The sequence below is a fragment of the Procambarus clarkii genome, chromosome 2 (assembly GCF_040958095.1).
Source record: "Procambarus clarkii isolate CNS0578487 chromosome 2, FALCON_Pclarkii_2.0, whole genome shotgun sequence".
In the NCBI taxonomy this organism is placed as follows: domain Eukaryota; kingdom Metazoa; phylum Arthropoda; class Malacostraca; order Decapoda; family Cambaridae; genus Procambarus; species Procambarus clarkii.
The window spans coordinates 6,990,364-7,012,176 of NC_091151.1; positions in this window are offsets into that span (position 1 = coordinate 6,990,364).

Sequence of the window (21,813 nt, forward strand, 5' to 3'; positions counted from 1 at the left end):
TGTAGTGTGTGTACCGAAAACAGTGAAGTGGACAAAGGAAATGATTTTCCACCTTATTGACGTAACAATGCTGAACAGTTACAACATGTTTCTTGTGAAGACAGGTAGAAAACCATATTTCCGTTCGTTTAGTGTTCAAGTTGTGAAACAGTTACTAGGTAAAGTTGGCAAGGACACTCCTGGCATACAAAGACCCATTCGAGACCCAATATTGAACCATGCTCCTGCACCCAGGCTTGCTTACAGGGAGGCCTTTCTGATACACCAAATCAAGAAATTACCACCAACTGGAGCTCGTGCAGCAGGCCAGCGTCGGTGTGTTGTGTGTTCCAGTACCAAATTGAGGCCACAGAAACGTAAATTGGTGTTGACATGGTGCGAAGCGTGTGCCGTCCCTCTGTGCCATATCGACTGTTTCGCACAGTATCACAGTCTCCTGGAGTACTAAATGTGTAATTCTTTGGTAAATAAATGTACATATCAAGTTAATTTTTGTGTTTATATTGAAAAAAAACAAATACATTGAATATTTCCTGTAAATTATACCATTTTGGTGGGCATACTTGTGACACTAATATGTGAGCGCCTAGTGAGTTTATACCATTTTTATTATAATACAACGTCTATTGCCAATAATTGGAACAATACTAGCGAAAAAAATTTGTGTAAAATGACCCAAGAATACTGTAAATAATTCCGCGAAAATAAATTCGTGGCAACTCGGGGCGCGTGAGCGGCCGTGAGTGATGGCTGGCAGACGCAGCACCCTTGAGAGCTCACGTTCTGTGACGTCATCGGCCAACTTCTCGGCTCAATTGTGTCATTGGTATGTATAATAGAATTTTTTTATTATTTTTCCCGTGCTCAGGGAACTCAAATTAACATGTTTAGAAGACGAAAAAAAATTTTTGAATTATTTTTTGTAAGAAACATTGGGCAGAGTTTCTTTCACCCTATGCCCCTGTTACCTAGCAGTAAAATAGGTACCTGGGTGTTAGTCAGCTGTCACGGGCTGCTTCCTGGGGGTGGAGGCCTGGTCGAGGACCGGGCCGCGGGGAAACTAAAAAGCCCCGAAATTATCACAAGATAACCTCAAGATATACCTGGTTCGCTTCCTATTAGCTGTCTGGTTCGTGGCTCGGTGCTTCCCCCTGGATCGCAAGCTGGCTTTCGGGTTGTAACGCCAGGTTTATCATTATGTGTGGTGCGGTCATTACCACCCGGTTCGTCGGTCGATGTTGGTGTTGGCTGTGCGGGAGGGTGGGGTGGGCATTCCTTATGTGTTTACTAGGGCTCGGGCGCTGTTCTGGGTCTCGTTGTGTCAGGGGTTCGAGTTGGGTGGGGGGCTCAATGCTTTAGGTATTTATTATTGCTCTGTTCAGTTTAGCTTTTTGGTGAATTTTGGTGTTTGTCAGGAGGCGGCCTTCTGCACCTCTTCTGTTTACTCTTGGGCAGTGGCCATTTTTCAGGAGGTCTGCCGTTGTCCGGGTTTCATGTCCTTGTCGTTTAAGGCGGTGTATAGGGTTTTATTTCGTCGTGTTCCGCCGCGGGTGGAGGGTTTGTTCCCGTGTTGGGATTAGGGGGTGGTGTGGGTGGCGTTGGGGGCACGGTTTCTGGTACCGCAACAGCGGGAATTGTTGTTTCGGTTCTTGCATTTGTCGTTGGCGACGAATGCGCGGTTGTGCATGCTGGGTTTGCGTGCCTCTGACGCGTGTGTGCACTGTGGCCTCCCTGAGACTCAGTTGCATGTGTTTTCTTTTTGTGAGCGGTTGAGGGGCTTGCTTGATTGGTTTCGGGACGTGTTGGTTGGGGTTTGTGGGCCGTGGTGTCGGGGTGGCCTTTTGAGGTATTTTGTTTTTGTCCTTTCTGCGGCGGTTGTGCCGGGTGCGCAATACGTTATGTCTTCTCGTTGCTGACTATGTGTAGTGTGTGTGGGTGGGTCGGAGGGAGGGTTATGGGGTTGTTAGGCATTCAGGATTTTTGAGAGGCCGAATTCCATTCTCCCACAAACACATACTTTTATTATCTCCTTCCTCCAAATCAATTCCCATACCTCTATCTACTAACAGTTTAAACCCAAACAAACACCTCTAACCACTTCTTCCAACGAGTTCGCAACAGCAACAACCCCAGCTCTGGATAGATGCACCCCATCACAAGCATACATTTCATTTCTTCCATAGAAGTGTTCCCAGTTGTCTATGAAAGATATTGCATTTGATTTGCAATATCTTTCCTGCCGGCAATTGACACCAAGTGCCCTTGACATCCATTCATTTCCCACTCCCTTTCTTGGAAGAATGCCACATATGATCGGGATTCCTCCCTTTCTCCTAACTAATTCAATGGCTGTCCTGAATCTCTGTATTAGTTCCTCACTCCTAACTCGTCCAACATCATTACCCCCTGCACTAATACAAATAATGGGTTTGTTTCCATTTTCCGTCATAATATCATTCATGTTTCCAACAATATCACCAATTCCAACTCCCGGATAGCAAACCCTTAATCTGTTCCCCCTATCTCTAGCACAAAACGTTCTGTCTAAATACCTCACCGGGGAATCTCCCGCAACCAAAATTCGATTCGATTCTCCCCTTTCCTTTCGAGCAGTTTGAGGGACCTGCGCTTCAATGCTCCTCGTTATAAGGGTGAATGGACATAACAAAGGGGATATTAATAGGGTATTAAAACTATCAACACAAGACAGAACACGAAACAATGGGTATAAATTGGATAAGTTTAGATTTAGGAAAGACTTGGGTAAATACTGGTTCAGTAACAGGGTTGTTGATTTGTGGAACTATTTACCGCGTAACGTGCTGGAGGTGGGGTCCCTCGATTGTTTCAAGCGCGGGTTGGACAACTATATGAGTGCGATTGGGTGGTTATAAATAGGAGCTGCCTCGTATGGGCCAATAGGCCTTCTGCAGTTGCCTTTGTTCTTATGTTCTTATGTTACTTTGTCTTTGCCACCTAGTTGAACAACAGGTTCAACACAGCACTCGTCCTCTAATACGTCAAATGCTTTAAAAGTCCTTAGGTGTAGGCTATTAGTTGTCGGTTTTGCCAAGGTCTTCTTAGGCCCCTGTCTTTCACAACTTGCCAAGACGAGGACTTCTTAATACTGGTCCCGTCAGTCCTTCTTAATGAGGTCCCGTCAACACTGGCCTCCTCCTTCGTTTCCTCCCGAAGTCTGAGCCGTTGTACCTCCTCCCGCAGGGAATCCATCTCTGCTCTCAAAGCTCCAACCAGACTCACCTAATCCTTCCTAGTCCATTAAGTCCATTAAAAACCTGTCTCAGTTTTAAATGGACCTATCCTTTCCCTAGTCTTAGTACGATATAACTGAAAAAACCCTTTAGGATTTTTCTTTGCTTGCCCTGCTATGAGAACTTCATAGTTTCTTTTTGCTTTCCTTATCTCTTTTTTAACATTTCTAACCAGTTGTACGAATTCCTGTTCTAAAGTGACCTCCCCATTTTTAATCCTTTTGTACCAAGCTCTCTTTTTACCTATAAGGTTCTTCAAATTCTTTGTTATCCACTTTGGGTCATTAGTATTCGATCTATTCAATTTGTATGGTATACTACGTTCCTGTGCTTTGTTTAGATATTTAATATTCTTAAATAAGTTATATATTGAAATCCCCATTTATGTCACCTATCGCTGGGATATATTATCATAGCAATATGGAAGTTGTAGTGAAGGACCTGGTGACTCTAGTGGGAGCCCTGAGGACAGAGTTGGACTCTCTGCGGGAGGAGGTGCGTCAGCTTAAAAAACAACGAGAAGTAACGAAGGAGGAGACCAGCAGTAAAGGGACCTCGTCTTGGAGAGTTGCGAAAGACAGGGGCCTTAAGAAGACTTTGATAAAGCCGCCTTCAAACGCCATAGCAACTTCAAATTCATTTGACGTTTTGGAGGACGAGTGCTGTGGAGAGACTGTGGATCGCGCAAAAGGGAAAGCAACGAAGAGAAAGGAAGCGCAGGCCCCTCAGAAAGTAAAGGAAGTACCTAAGCAAACATTAGTTGTGGGAGATTCCCAGATAAGGTATTTGGATAGAACGTTTTGTGCTAGAGATAGGGGGAACAGGTTAAGGGTTTGCTATCCCGGAGCTGGCATTGGTGATATTATAAACAACATGAATGATATTATGGCTGGTAATGGGAACAATCCCATTATTTGCATTAGCGTGGGAGGAAATGATGTTGGTCGAGTCAGGAGTGAGGAACTGATTCAGAGGTATAAAACAGCCATAGAGTTAGGAGCAAGGGAGGAATCCCGATCATATGTGGCATTCTTCCAAGAAAGGGAGTGGGAAATGAATGGATATCGAGGGCACTTGGTGTCAATTGCCGGCTGGAAAGATATTGCAAATCAAATGCAATATCTTTCATAGACAACTGGGAACACTTCTATGGAAGAAATGAAATGTATGCTCGTGATGGGGTGCATCTATCGAGAGCTGGGGTTGTTGCTGTTGCGAACTCGCTAGAAGAAGTGGTTAGAGGTGTTTGTTTGGGTTTAAACTGTTAGTAGATAGAGGTATGGGAATTGATTTGGAGGAAGGAGGTAATAAAAGTATGTGTTTGTGGGAGAAAGGAATTGGCAAAACGATCAGGGAAAGAGAAGGTCCGCAAAATAACAATTCACTTAGGGTATATTACACTAACAGTAGAAGTCTAAGAAATAAAATTAACGAATTAAATGCTCTTGTCTGCACAGAAAAAATAGATATTATTGCACTTACCGAAACGTGGATGAATGTAGAAAATAGAGAACTATTAGCTGAATATCAAATATATGGATTTAAACTATTTCACACAGATAGTTGATTGAACAACTATCAGTTCAACCAGTTTTGTTCAAACTGGTTGAACAAAACAGGGAATAGTGAAGCAGAAGATTTTCTAGAATTAATTGACGATTGCTTTCTTACGCAACACATTAAGGAACCAACACGGGAAAATAATATTTTAGATTTAGTGTTAACTAACAGGGAAACGCAAATTAATGACATCGAAATAGGGAGTGAGCTAGGGAGCAGTGATCACAAAGAAATCAGATTTAGCATAGAATGGAATAGACCAGTAGGAGAAAATTCTGTTAAAGTGCCAGATTTTCGAAAAGCTGATTTTAATAGCCTAAGAAATTTTTTGGGTCAAATTGATTGGAAAGGCTTGGGTATGGGGTGTGGGCCGGTCTTGGAGCGAGACATGAACCCAGCGATAGGTGACTTAAATGGGGATTTCGATGTGGATTCAATATATAACTTATTTAAGAATATTCTAAACAAAGCACAGGAACGTAGTATACCATACAAATTGAATAGATCGTATACTAATGACCCAAAGTGGATAACAAAGAATTTGAAGAACCTTATAGGTAAAAAGAGAGCTTGGTACAAAAGGATTAAAAATGGGGAGGTCACTTTAGAACAGGAATTCGTACAACTGGTTAGAAATGTTAAAAAAGAGATAAGGAAAGCAAAAAGAAACTATGAAGTTCGCATAGCAGGGCAAGCAAAGACAAATCCTAAAGGTTTTTTTCAGTTATATCGTACTAAGACTAGGGAAAGGATAGGTCCATTAAAAACTGAGACAGGTCAAATAACAGATAGTGATGAAGAGATGAGTAGTATTTTTAATAAATATTTTGTATCTGTATTTACTAAAGAGGAACTTAACAATATGCCTTCAGCCGAACAAGTCTATGTGGGTGGGGACGAGGACAGGTTGACGAGTTTAGCAGTTACCAGGGAGGATGTTCTTAAACAAATAGTAAAACTCAAACCAAACAAATCCCCAGGGCCGGATGAAGTGTTTGCTAGGGTGCTTAAAGAATGCAAAGAGGAGCTTTGTGACCCACTGTCAACCATATTTAATAAATCAATAGAGTCAGGCAGAGTGCCAGAGTTTTGGAAAGTTGCTAATGTGATACCAGTTTTTAAGAAAGGAGATAGATCACTTGCGTCTAACTATCGACCAATTAGCCTAACGTCTATTGTGGGAAAGTTACTCGAATCTATAATAGCAAATAAAATTCGTCTTCATCTTGAAAAACATAAATTAATAATTGAGTCGCAACATGGTTTTATAAATGGCCGTTCATGTTTAACAAATTTGTTATCTTTTTATTCTAGCATTGTTGAGGCAGTTGATAGTGGTAAGGATTGCGATGTTGTATACCTTGACTTTAGCAAAGCTTTTGATACAGTGCCACATGAAAGACTGATTAAAAAAATAGAGTCTCATCTTATTGGGGGTGCTATATTAAGCTGGATTAGGGCATGGCTATACCAAAGGAAACAGAGAGTTAGTATAAATGGAATCAAGTCAGAGTGGGAAAATGTTGTAAGTGGAGTGCCTCAAGGCTCTGTCCTGGGACCTCTGTTGTTTATAATATATATAAATGATTTAGATTCAGGTTTGAGTAGCAACATTTGCAAATTTGCCGATGATACGAAAATCGGTAGGGAAATTAATTCGGAGGAGGACTCACTATCACTTCAAGTTGATCTAGATAGGGTTTTGAAATGGTCAAAGGATTGGCAGATGCAGTTTAATGCTGATAAATGTAAAGTTCTGAGGTTAGGTAATGATGATAGAGTTACAAGATACGAGCTAGATGGTGTTGTGATTGCGAAGTCGGATTGCGAAAGGGATCTGGGAGTTATGATTAGTAAGAATTTAAAACAAAAGGATCAATGCATAAATGTTCGTAATAAGGCAAATCGGACACTTGGATTTATTAATCGCAGCGTTAGTAACAAGACACCTGGTGTGGTTCTCAAGCTATATCTTGCTCTAGTTAGGCCCCATTTAGATTATGCAGTTCAGTTTTGGTCGCCATATTATAGAATGGATATAAATTCACTTGAACGTGTCCAGCGTAGGATGACTAAGTTAATTCCCCAAATTAGAAATCTTTCATATGAAGAAAGATTAACAAAGCTTAAGTTGCATTCACTGGAAAGGCGAAGAGTTAGGGGTGACATGATAGAGGTTTACAAGTGGATGAATGGACATAACCGGGGGGATATTAATAGGGTATTAAAAGTATCAACACAGGACAGAACACGAAACAATGGATATAAATTGGATAAGTTTAGATTTAGGAAAGACTTGGGTAAATACTGGTTCAGTAACAGGGTTGTTGATTTGTGGAACCAATTGCCGCGTAACATTGTGGAGGTGGGGTCCCTCGATTGTTTCAAGCACGGGTTGGACAAGTATATGAGTGGGATTGGGTGGTTATAGAATAGGAGCTGCCTCGTATGGGCCAATAGGCCTTCTGCAGTTACCTTTGTTCTTATGTTCTTATGTTCTTATGGGTTCATGTCTCGCTCCAAGACCGGCCCCCAACCATACCCAAGATTTTCCAATCAATTTGACCCAAAAAATTTCTTAGGCTATTAAAATCAGCTTTTCGAAAATCTGGCACTTTAACAGAATTTTCTCCTACAGGTCTATTCCATTCTATGCTAAATCTGATTTCTTTGTGATCACTGTTCCCTAGCTCACTCCCTATTTCGATGTCATTAATTTGTTTTTCCCTGTTAGCTAACACTAAATTTAAATTTTTTTTCCCGTGTTGGTTCCTTAATGTGTTGCGTAAGAAAGCAATCGTCAATTAATTCTAGAAAATCTTCTGCTTCACTATTCCCTGTTTTGTTCAACCATAAGAACATAAGAACAAAGGCAACTGCAGAAGGCCTATTGGCCCATACGAACCAGCTCCTATCTATAACCCCCCAATCCCACTCATATACTTGTCCAACCTGCGCTTGAAACAATAGAGGGACCCCACCTCCAGCACGTTATGCGGTAATTGGTTCCACAAATCAACAACCCTGTTACTGAACCAGTATTTACCCAAGTCTTTCCTAAAACTAAACTTATCCAATTTATACCCATTGTTTCGTGTTCTGTCTTGTGTTGATACTTTTAATACCCTATTAATATCCCCTTTGTTATGTCCATTCACCCACTTGTAAACCACTATCATGTCACCCCTAACTCTTTGCCTTTCCAGTGAATGCAACTTAAGCTTTGTTAATCTTTCTTCATATGAAAGATTTCTAATTTGGGGAATTAACTTAGTCATCCTACGCTGGACAAGTTCAAGTGAATTTATATCAATTCAATAATATGGCGAACAAAACTGAACTACATAATCTAAATGGGGCCAAACCAGCGCAAGATATAGCTTAAGAACCACACCAGGTGTCTTGTTACTAACGCTTCGATTAATAAATCCCAGTGTCCTATTCGCCTTATTACGAACATTCATGCATTGATCTTTTTGTTTTAAATTCTTACTAATCATAACTCCCAGATCCCTTTCGCAATCCGACTTCGCAATCTCAATACCATCTAGCTCGTATCTTGTAACTCTATCATCATTACCATGCCTCAGAACTTTACATTTATCAGCATTAAACTGCATTTGCCAATCCTTTGACCATTTCAAAACCCTATCTAGATCAACTTGAAGTGATAGTGAGTCCTCCTCCGAATTAATTTCCCTACCGATTTTCGTATCATCGGTAAATTTGCAAATGTTGCTACTCAAACCTGAATCTAAATCATTTATATATATTATAAACAACAGAGGTACCAGGACAGAGCCCTGAGGTACTCCACTAACAACATTATCCCACTCTGACTTAACCCCATTTATACTAACTCTCTGTTTCCTTTGGAATAGCCATAAGAACATAAGAACATAAGAACAAAGGCAACTGCAGAAGGCCTATTGGCCCATACGAGGCAGCTCCTATTCTATAACCACCCAATCCCACTCATATACTTGTCCAACCCGCGCTTGAAACAATCGAGGGACCCCACCTCCACCACGTTACGCGGCAATTGGTTCCACAAATCTACAACCCTGTTACTGAACCAGTATTTACCCAAGTCTTTCTTAAATCTAAACTTCTCCAATTTATACCCATTGTTTCGTGTTCTGTCCTGTGTTGATACTTTTAATACCCTAAAAATACGTCCTCTAATACGTCAAATGCATTAAAAGTCCTTAGGTGTAGGCTATTATTTGTCGGTTTTGCCAAGGTCTTTTTAAGACCCCTGTTTTCACAACTTGCCAAGACGAGGTCTTCTTAATACTGGATCTGTCAGTCCTTCTTAATGAGGTCCCGTCAACACTGGCCTCCTCCTTCGTTTCCTCCCAAAGTCTCAGCCGTCATACCTCCTCCAGCAGGGAATCCATCTCTGCTCTCAGAGCTCCAACCAGACTCACCTAATCCTTCACTAATCCTTCCATTATTGCAATAATAATGTTACTAGAATCGGAGCTCCAGCTAACACAACCTCTCACTGTGACTGCACCTGATAATATATATAAATGATTTAGATTCAGGTTTGAGTAGCAACATTTGCAAATTTGCCGATGATACGAAAATCGGTAGGGAAATAAATTCGGAGGAGGACTCACTATCACTTCAAGTTGATTTAGATAGGGTTTTGAAATTGTCAAAAGATTGGCAGATGCCAATCAGTTTAATACTGATAAATGTAAAGTTCTGAGGTTAGGTAATGATGATAGAGTTACAAGATACGAGCTAGATGGTGTTGAGATTGCGAAGTTGGATTGCGAAAGGGATCTGGGAGTTATGATTAGTAAGAATTTAAAACAACAGGATCAATGCATAAATGTTCGTAATAAGGCAAATCGGACACTTGGATTTATTAATCGCAGCGTTAGTAACAAGATACCTGGTGTGGTTCTCAAGCTATATCATGCTCTAGTTAGGCCCCATTTAGATTATGCAGTTCAGTTTTGGTCGCCATATTATAGAATGGATATAAATTCACTTGAACGTGTCCAGCGTAGGATGACTAAGTTAATTCCCCAAATTAGAAATCTTTCATATGAAGAAACATTAACAAAGCTGACATGATAGAGGTTTACAAGTGGGTGAATGGACATAACAAAGGGGATATTAATAGGGTATTAAAAGTATTAACACAAGACAGAACACGAAATAATGGGTATAAATTGGATAAGTTTAGATTTAGGAAAGACTTGGATAAATACTGGTTCAGTAGCAGGGTTGTTGATTTGTGGAACCAATTGCCGCGTAACATTGTGGAGGTGGGGTCCCTCGATTGTTTCAAGCATGGGTTGGACATGTATATGAGGGGATTGGGTGGTTATAAATAGGAGCTGCCTCGTATGGGCCAACAGGCCTTCTGCAGTTGCCTTTGTTCTTATGTTCTTATGTGTTCAATATGTGACGTTGTGTGATAAGAATATAACAACAAAGGTAACTACAGAAGGGCTTTTGGCCCATAAGAGGCAGCTCCTATTTTTAACTACCCAATCCTACGCATTTATATGTCCCAGCAACGCTTGAAACAATCAAGGGACCCCACCTTGAGGCAGTTAATAGTGGTATACTTGAGTTCTATAGGCATATAACCAGATAACTAGGTAATACATATAGTCGTAGTTGAGGCAGTTGATAGTGGTAAGGATTGTGATGTTTTGTACCTTGACTTTAGCAAAAAGACTGATTAAAAAGATAGACTTATGGTATTGGAGGTGCTGTATTAAGTTAGATTAGGGCAAGTCTATACCAAAGAAAACAGAGTTACTATAAATGGGGTTAAGTCAGAGTGGGAAAATGTTGTAAATGGAGTGCCTCAAAGCTCTGTCCTGGGTCCTCTGTTTTTATTATATATATATATATATATATATATATATATATATATATATATATATATATATATATATATATATATATATATATATATATATATATATATATATATATATATATATATATATATATATTCTTACTATATATATATATATATATATATATATATATATATATATATATATATATATATATATATATATATATATATATATATATATACATATATATATGTATATATATATATATATATATATATATATATATATATATACATATATATATATATATATATATATATATATATATATATATATATATATATATATATATATACATATATATATATATATATATATATATATATACATATATATATATATATATATATATATATATATATATATATATATATATATATATATATATATATATATATATATATATATATATATATATATATATATATATATATATATATATATATATATATATATATATATATATATATATGCGAACAAGCCTGAATGGTCCCCAGGACAATATGCAACTGAAAACTCACACCCCAGAAGTGACTCGAACCCATACTCCCAGAAGCAACGCAACTGGTATGTACAAGACGCCTTAATCCACTTGACCATCACGACCGGACATAATGAGGTGATAGCCTAAGCTATTTGAACCACCCCACCGCCGGCACTCGGATAGTAATCTTGGGCATAGCATTTTACCAAATCACCTCATTCTTTGGGGCACACGTGAGGAACACAAATGCGAACAAGCCTGAATGGTCCCCAGGACAATATGCAACTGAAAACTCACACCCCAGAAGTGACTCGAACCCATACTCCCAGAAGCAACGCAACTGGTATGTACAAGACGCCTTAATCCACTTGACCATCACGACCGGACATAATGAGGTGATAGCCTAAGCTATTTCGCCATAGCAACTTCAAATTCATTTGACGTTTTGGAGGACGAGTGCTGTGGAGAGACTGTGGATCGCGCAAAAGGGAAAGCAACGAAGAGAAAGGAAGCGCAGGCCCCTCAGAAAGTAAAGGAAGTACCTAAGCAAACATTAGTTGTGGGAGATTCCCAGATAAGGTATTTGGATAGAACGTTTTGTGCTAGAGATAGGGGGAACAGGTTAAGGGTTTGCTATCCCGGAGCTGGCATTGGTGATATTATAAACAACATGAATGATATTATGGCTGGTAATGGGAACAATCCCATTATTTGCATTAGCGTGGGAGGAAATGATGTTGGTCGAGTCAGGAGTGAGGAACTGATTCAGAGGTATAAAACAGCCATAGAGTTAGTTAGGAGCAAGGGAGGAATCCCGATCATATGTGGCATTCTTCCAAGAAAGGGAGTGGGAAATGAATGGATATCGAGGGCACTTGGTGTCAATTGCCGGCTGGAAAGATATTGCAAATCAAATGCAATATCTTTCATAGACAACTGGGAACACTTCTATGGAAGAAATGAAATGTATGCTCGTGATGGGGTGCATCTATCGAGAGCTGGGGTTGTTGCTGTTGCGAACTCGCTAGAAGAAGTGGTTAGAGGTGTTTGTTTGGGTTTAAACTGTTAGTAGATAGAGGTATGGGAATTGATTTGGAGGAAGGAGGTAATAAAAGTATGTGTTTGTGGGAGAAAGGAATTGGCAAAACGATCAGGGAAAGAGAAGGTCCGCAAAATAACAATTCACTTAGGGTATATTACACTAACAGTAGAAGTCTAAGAAATAAAATTAACGAATTAAATGCTCTTGTCTGCACAGAAAAAATAGATATTATTGCACTTACCGAAACGTGGATGAATGTAGAAAATAGAGAACTATTAGCTGAATATCAAATATATGGATTTAAACTATTTCACACAGATAGATATATTAGACGAGGAGGTGGAGTAGCCATATATGTTAGGGACAATTTGAAATGTAGTCTCAAAGAGGGAATCAAAACAGAGCCACACACAGAAACTATTTGGATTGAATTAAACGAAAAAGCTAATAATATTATAATAGGAGTAATATATAGGCCACCAAATTTAGACAGAATGGAAGCAAAGCATCTATGGGATGAAATATCTAGAGCATCTAGATCTAACAGTATTTATGTCATGGGTGACTTTAATTTTAGCGGAATAAACTGGTTGAACAAAACAGGGAATAGTGAAGCAGAAGATTTTCTAGAATTAATTGACGATTGCTTTCTTACGCAACACATTAAGGAACCAACACGGGAAAATAATATTTTAGATTTAGTGTTAACTAACAGGGAAACGCAAATTAATGACATCGAAATAGGGAGTGAGCTAGGGAGCAGTGATCACAAAGAAATCAGATTTAGCATAGAATGGAATAGACCAGTAGGAGAAAATTCTGTTAAAGTGCCAGATTTTCGAAAAGCTGATTTTAATAGCCTAAGAAATTTTTTGGGTCAAATTGATTGGAAAGGCTTGGGTATGGGGTGTGGGCCGGTCTTGGAGCGAGACATGAACCCAGCGATAGGTGACTTAAATGGGGATTTCGATGTGGATTCAATATATAACTTATTTAAGAATATTCTAAACAAAGCACAGGAACGTAGTATACCATACAAATTGAATAGATCGTATACTAATGACCCAAAGTGGATAACAAAGAATTTGAAGAACCTTATAGGTAAAAAGAGAGCTTGGTACAAAAGGATTAAAAATGGGGAGGTCACTTTAGAACAGGAATTCGTACAACTGGTTAGAAATGTTAAAAAAGAGATAAGGAAAGCAAAAAGAAACTATGAAGTTCGCATAGCAGGGCAAGCAAAGACAAATCCTAAAGGGTTTTTTCAGTTATATCGTACTAAGACTAGGGAAAGGATAGGTCCATTAAAAACTGAGACAGGTCAAATAACAGATAGTGATGAAGAGATGAGTAGTATTTTTAATAAATATTTTGTATCTGTATTTACTAAAGAGGAACTTAACAATATGCCTTCAGCCGAACAAGTCTATGTGGGTGGGGACGAGGACAGGTTGACGAGTTTAGCAGTTACCAGGGAGGATGTTCTTAAACAAATAGTAAAACTCAAACCAAACAAATCCCCAGGGCCGGATGAAGTGTTTGCTAGGGTGCTTAAAGAATGCAAAGAGGAGCTTTGTGACCCACTGTCAACCATATTTAATAAATCAATAGAGTCAGGCAGAGTGCCAGAGTTTTGGAAAGTTGCTAATGTGATACCAGTTTTTAAGAAAGGAGATAGATCACTTGCGTCTAACTATCGACCAATTAGCCTAACGTCTATTGTGGGAAAGTTACTCGAATCTATAATAGCAAATAAAATTCGTCTTCATCTTGAAAAACATAAATTAATAATTGAGTCGCAACATGGTTTTATAAATGGCCGTTCATGTTTAACAAATTTGTTATCTTTTTATTCTAGCATTGTTGAGGCAGTTGATAGTGGTAAGGATTGCGATGTTGTATACCTTGACTTTAGCAAAGCTTTTGATACAGTGCCACATGAAAGACTGATTAAAAAAATAGAGTCTCATGGTATTGGGGGTGCTATATTAAGCTGGATTAGGGCATGGCTATACCAAAGGAAACAGAGAGTTAGTATAAATGGAATCAAGTCAGAGTGGGAAAATGTTGTTAGTGGAGTGCCTCAAGGCTCTGTCCTGGGACCTCTGTTGTTTATAATATATATAAATGATTTAGATTCAGGTTTGAGTAGCAACATTTGCAAATTTGCCGATGATACGAAAATCGGTAGGGAAATTAATTCGGAGGAGGACTCACTATCACTTCAAGTTGATCTAGATAGGGTTTTGAAATGGTCAAAGGATTGGCAGATGCAGTTTAATGCTGATAAATGTAAAGTTCTGAGGTTAGGTAATGATGATAGAGTTACAAGATACGAGCTAGATGGTGTTGTGATTGCGAAGTCGGATTGCGAAAGGGATCTGGGAGTTATGATTAGTAAGAATTTAAAACAAAAGGATCAATGCATAAATGTTCGTAATAAGGCAAATCGGACACTTGGATTTATTAATCGCAGCGTTAGTAACAAGACACCTGGTGTGGTTCTCAAGCTATATCTTGCTCTAGTTAGGCCCCATTTAGATTATGCAGTTCAGTTTTGGTCGCCATATTATAGAATGGATATAAATTCACTTGAACGTGTCCAGCGTAGGATGACTAAGTTAATTCCCCAAATTAGAAATCTTTCATATGAAGAAAGATTAACAAAGCTTAAGTTGCATTCACTGGAAAGGCGAAGAGTTAGGGGTGACATGATAGAGGTTTACAAGTGGATGAATGGACATAACCGGGGGGATATTAATAGGGTATTAAAAGTATCAACACAGGACAGAACACGAAACAATGGATATAAATTGGATAAGTTTAGATTTAGGAAAGACTTGGGTAAATACTGGTTCAGTAACAGAGTTGTTGATTTGTGGAACCAATTGCCGCGTAACATTGTGGAGGTGGGGTCCCTCGATTGTTTCAAGCACGGGTTGGACAAGTATATGAGTGGGATTGGGTGGTTATAGAATAGGAGCTGCCTCGTATGGGCCAATAGGCCTTCTGCAGTTACCTTTGTTCTTATGTTCTTATGTTCTTATTTGAACCACCCCACCGCCGGCACTCGGATAGTAATCTTGGGCATAGCATTTTACCAAATCACCTCATTCTTTGGGGCACACGTGAGGAACACAAATGCGAACAAGCCTGAATGGTCCCCAGGACAATATGCAACTGAAAACTCACACCCCAGAAGTGACTCGAACCCATACTACCAGAAGCAACGCAACTGGTATGTACAAGACGCCTTAATCCACTTGACCATCACGACCGGACATAATGAGGTGATAGCCTAAGCTATTTGAACCACCCCACCGCCGGCACTCGGATAGTAATCTTGGGCATAGCATTTTACCAAATCACCTCATTCTTTGGGGCACACGTGAGGAACACAAATGCGAACAAGCCTGTATGGTCCCCAGGACAATATGCAACTGAAAACTCACACCCCAGAAGTGACTCGAACCCATACTCCCAGAAGCAACGCAACTGGTATGTACAAGACGCCTTAATCCACTTGACCTTCACGACCGGACATAATGAGGTGATAGCCTAAGCTATTTGAACCACCCCACCGCCGGCACTCGGATAGTAATCTTGGGCATAGCATTTTACCAAATCACCTCATTCTTTGGGGCACACGTGAGGAACAAAATGCGAACAAGCCTGAATGGTCCCCAGGACAATATGCAACTGAAAACTCACACCCCAGAGTTTTCAGTTGCATATTGTCCCCTCACGTGTGCCCCAAAGAATGAGGTGATTTGGTAAAATGCTATGCCCAAGATTACTATCCGAGTGCCGGCGGTGGGGTGGTTCAAATAGCTTAGGCAATCACCTCATTATGTCCGGTCGTGATGGTCAAGTGGATTAAGGCGTCTTGTACATACCAGTTGCGTTGCTTCTGGGAGTATGGGTTCGAGTCACTTCTGGGGTGTGAGTTTTCAGTTGCATATTGTCCTGGGGACCATTCAGGCTTGTTCGCATTTGTGTTCCTCACGTGTGCCCCAAAGAATGAGGTGATTTGGTAAAATGCTATGCCCAAGATTACTATCCGAGTGCCGGCGGTGGGGTGGTTCAAATAGCTTAGGCTATCACCTCATTATGTCCGGTCGTGATGGTCAAGTGGATTAAGGCGTCTTGTACATACCAGTTGCGTTGCTTCTGGGAGTATGGGTTCGAGTCACTTCTGGGGTGTGAGTTTTCAGTTGCATATTGTCCTGGGGACCATTCAGGCTTGTTCGCATTTGTGTTCCTCACGTGTGCCCCAAAGAATGAGGTGATTTGGTAAAATGCTATGCCCAAGATTACTATCCGAGTGCCGGCGGTGGGGTGGTTCAAAATAGCTTAGGCTATCACCTCATTATGTCCGGTCGTGATGGTCAAGTGGATTAAGGCGTCTTGTACATACCAGTTGCGTTGCTTCTGGGAGTATGGGTTCGAGTCACTTCTGGGGTGTGAGTTTTCAGTTGCATATTGTCCTGGGGACCATTCAGGCTTGTTCGCATTTGTGTTCCTCACGTGTGCCCCAAAGAATGAGGTGATTTGGTAAAATGCTATGCCAAAGATTACTATCCGAGTGCCGGCGGTGGGGTGGTTCAAATAGCTTAGGCTATCACCTCATTATGTCCGGTCGTGATGGTCAAGTGGATTAAGGCGTCTTGTACATACCAGTTGCGTTGCTTCTGGGAGTATGGGTTCGAGTCACTTCTGGGGTGTGAGTTTTCAGTTATATATATATATATATTGTGACGGTGTTCCCCCCCTTATATTTCTCCCACGCCTGCAGTAAGAGTCATGTCCACTTTACCCAAGCGTTCTCTACGTCGCAGGCATCAATTTGATATATTTGGGAGAGTGGAGTGTTCTCGGAGAGCCGAGAAATTTGTGAAACAATAATATTTTGGCCTGTGGTTTAGGCCCTTTAGGAAGCCAAGATGGCGCTGGCTCTCCTGTTTCCCCGCCAAAACGGTGTGACGTCAGTGACACCGGATTGGTCACCGACAGCAATGTGGCACCGGGAGCCAATGAAAACCTCGCGTGGCGAAAGTGACGTCACGAAGGAAGGGGGTCCGGGCAGCGCGCCGCGTTGGCGCCATCAGTCAGACACGACACGTCAAGGAGGTTGGATGTGCGACGATTGGTCCTGTCAGTTTGACAGTTGTTTCCCGCTCCCGTGGAATTTACGCGTCACCTGAAGTCTGCCAGTACTCTGTGAGGTCTTCCTTAGTTCATGTGTTGAACCAGAGAGGGAATCGACGGTTATTGAGCAACAAGTGCTCCAGGACAGGTACTGTACTGACGTCTGAGGCAGTTCACCCATTCGTGACGGCGTAGTGGCTGACCAGAGCCACTGAGTAGCAGAGGAAGAAGAGGACTAGCTGGGAATCCGGACGACTGCAGCCGAGAAGTAGGCGGGCAGCCGTAGCTGGGAGAAGTCGACGGCCAGGAGACCGACTCCAACCCAACAAGAAGTCGAGGAGGAGCACGGACCTGCAGGGAAGAAGGCACGGAGACGACGCGCTAACGGTGGGACAGCGTGGGTTCCTGGAGGACACGACTACGTGTGTGTGGGGGCGTTCCCGACACGAGGACCAGGAGCTACAACTCAACTCTCATCGGAGGATAGGTGGAAGTAGGTGTTTCTAGTTTCCCTCCCAATTCCCCTTTAGTCAGCTATATTATTCGGCTATATTATTTAGCCTGAGGATTTTGTATGTCGTGAGCAAGGCTCACCAATGTCACAGTAAGGTACCAGTGTGCAGAATAGTACTATCAAGAGTACTCACGATACTTATATATATTATTATTGGTACCCGGAATAAGTGAGGAATTTAATGTGTTGAGAATGTCTTTCATGAGACTTTGATGTGAACATATAGTGAGAAATTATATATAATATCATGCCAGTATTTGGAAGTTAGGCTATGTGCCTAGTAACTATTTATTTACCATTTATTGATGTCTGATTTATCTATATTATATATGTCTATGTTCGTGCATTAAATAGCCATTTGCGAGTGCAGTGATTTATTGTGTTATCGCCCACAAAAGGAAGTACTGAGAACTCCAGTGTTAAATACTTCATAAGATATCATTGAAATGAAGGGCAGTGTATAAAACCATTACAGTGAATTATTGTTGCATTTATTATAGAAACGATTGTTTGAGCCCAAGTACAGTGTAGCGAAATAATACGTGCTATTGTTGCAAATATCGAGTGTGCGAACTTCTAGTGATCTTTGAGAACTTAAAGAAACAGCGCGCGTGCCGCTAGAGAAACAAGCAATAAACTTTCGCGCAGAAAGGGGGGCGCTCAGCTGATCGTGACATTGACGAGAGGGGGAGTGTTGCCACCGTAGTGAGTGCATAATATACGTGGGAACGACCAACTCCCGCCTGGATCAGCTGATTATTGATTGATATGACTTTGTGACATCTTTGAATGAATTTTAAGTAAAGTACAAAATACTTTTGTGTTTATATCATCCCCTCCATTTATCTTGTGGCTATATTATACTTGAAAGCAAAGAGTGATAAAAGTAAGTACCTGCCTGATATCCTGATCTATTGAGTGTGACCTTGCCAAGGATACCACAAATTCAACCAGTCCACTGACGTGTTACTGGACACCGAAAACACCAGTTGGCGACCTTGTGGTTAATAGAAAAGCCCTATTGTTGGGGCGGGCACATAACAGTTAAGTGAACGAGTTGTGTTCCCACTCCTTCTCAATCAGAGGCCGGTTGGGATTGACTGGGATACTCTCCTGGCGTGCAGTGGCGCCGAGAGGATTAGAGTGAAGACCCGCAGGGCTACGGTGAGTGACGTTGAGCGTAACGGTTGCTCACCCAGAGTAAGAGAGTAAGAGGTAAACCCCAACAATGTATATATATATATATATATATATATATATATATATATATATATATATATATATATATATATATATATATATATATATATATATATATATATATATATATCAGACCACGGAGGAAAAATGAAACAGGAATTTCCTTAAGTACTTTCGTATATTAATACATCTTCAGAAGGAGTGATTTTACAGATAGAGTGATGGGTATAAATAGGCAGGAGAGAGTGGTGAAGTGAGGTGAGGTACAATACTTGGACAACGCAGACGGCCCATTGGCCCATCTGATACAGCAAACATACAAGCATAATACATTGGTAATTATAGCATAAAATGGTAAATATATACAATGAATTAGTGAGACAAATGTTTTCCAATGATCCTACTTAAATCGCTCTTTAGCTGATCTATTAGTCCCTCGATTGTTTTAAATGTGGGTTGGAAAAGTATAAGAGTGGGATTGGGTGGTTATAAATAGGTGCTGCCTTTGATGGACCAATAGGCCGTCTGCAGTTACATTTGTTCTTATGCTCTTATGTAAGTAATTTTCTTCTTCATATACATAGTGAATTATGTAGCAAAATATATGTAATGTGTTGCACTGCAGTATAATTATTATTTTGAGTGCATATTTCTTTTGAATAATGTTACTATAAATGTTGAACATTTATTGTTTCTTAGGCATTCTGGGGAACTTGACACCATTAGTACTACATATTGTATCATAAAATAAAAAATTTCTATTTTGTTACACCATACTTGAGGTTTGGTGTGTGATATGAATGTTAAATAATGTTTGGATGCATAAGTGTGATTCTTACCATTATTATCTGCAACGATGACGTCTGCTCCAGCGTCGAGGAGGACCTTCACAGTGTTGTCGTGACCACCTTCGGCTGCCCAGCGCAGGGCTGTCATGCCTGTCAAGATACCACAATTGTTATTATTCATTAACCATAACGATTCTAGAGGTTTCTGTAAAGTGTTGAAATAAACCGTCCTTGACGAACAACTTTTATACTATTGAAAGGAAATACCAACTTTAAATATTATGCAAATCGATTTTCCATTCCAAATTTAACAGAGGATAACTGTGTTAAAAATAATCAGAATAGATCACCATTAAAGATATCTAACATCACCATCACCATTAAAGATATCTAACATCTTACAAATCCTTATTTGATAATTTATTGCTTGTAACCAGAGCGCTAGTGGTGGTATTATTATGTAAATCAATTACCTACTTTATTTTAAAATTGCAATATATTCATAATTTGAAAAATTTACATAAAAAAGGGCAGTACATTAGTCATATAACAACAAGTAGATACTTTCATTACCTGGATCGGGAACTTAACTGGTAACAACTTATTAAAATCATTTCAATGCTGGCAATACTAAACAGATGTATAAAAATCTAAATACTAAAGTAAATTTTTGACATAAATTGAGTGACAGTTATCTAAAAATTGTAAAGATTATATATTGTAAAGATAATATGTATTTTATAAAAATAAGGTGATGAGACAATGTGTCATAGAACTATTATAAAATAATCATACCATGACATTGAATATATTAGCACAGCTTCAGTTTTTAACATTTAACACATTCTAGGGCAATACTGCCTCAAAATCACCCCAAATGCACAGCTCAAATAGCCTCGGTCTAACTAAAGTTGGACTAAAAATGCCTGCAGTAATCCATCTCTCTGTGACATTATATCTTTAATCATTACATATATCCAGCAGGGGGTCTCCCAGAATGAAGGTATTCAGAACCCTACAATAGATGAATTTACAAGGGTGAGCCATTAGCTCCAGCCTTGTAAAATGACCATTATAAGTGTCCTATGCCATAAAGACTCGGCAATACAATGTTGGTAATACTAGTCAGTGGAAAGAAAAAAACATTGTTGCCATTATTTATCAAAAGTATTATTGGAATCTAAAAGTTGCTATTTGACGAAACTTGATGGAGGAAAGATAAACATTGGTGCCATCATCAGTTAACAAAGATTAAGGTTATCTTTGATAAAGATACCTAAACCTAAACACCAACAGTCGTAAATTCGCAATGTTAGCTATTTGTACGAACAAAAAGATGTTATCTTGGCCAATTAATATTACTGTAATTTATGATATCCTACTTTACACTAGTTGACATCTAATCATACTGACTTGAGAGGAGAGCAATATTTTGTTACCATCATCAGTTAGACAAGATGACTGCTGAGGATATCATTCATCAACCAAGTTGATATATGATCACACAAGCTTGAAGTAGGGAAAACAAGGAATTGACAATGTTAGTTAAACATGTGTTGACTACGTACTCATAACATCATTACATAGTTCTTGAATCTCACCATTGTTGGCTGACCATTATATATGAAGACAAAAAAGGAGAGTGTCACTATTCTCAGTAACATATGACGTAAATATTTTCTACACAACATAAGTCACTGTACTAACCTGCAACTAGACCATTAAGGTGTTACTATTGTTGCACTATCATTTAAATAGATAAATGAAACTCCAGAAGACCTATTGTCCTTTTTTATTCATTCTAGCTGTACCTCGCCTCGCATTGCTGTGGCTCAGCAACACATGTGTGTTGCTGAGACACAGCAACATTCCCGTCCCCCAATCCTCCCCACCATTTCCCACTTCCCATCC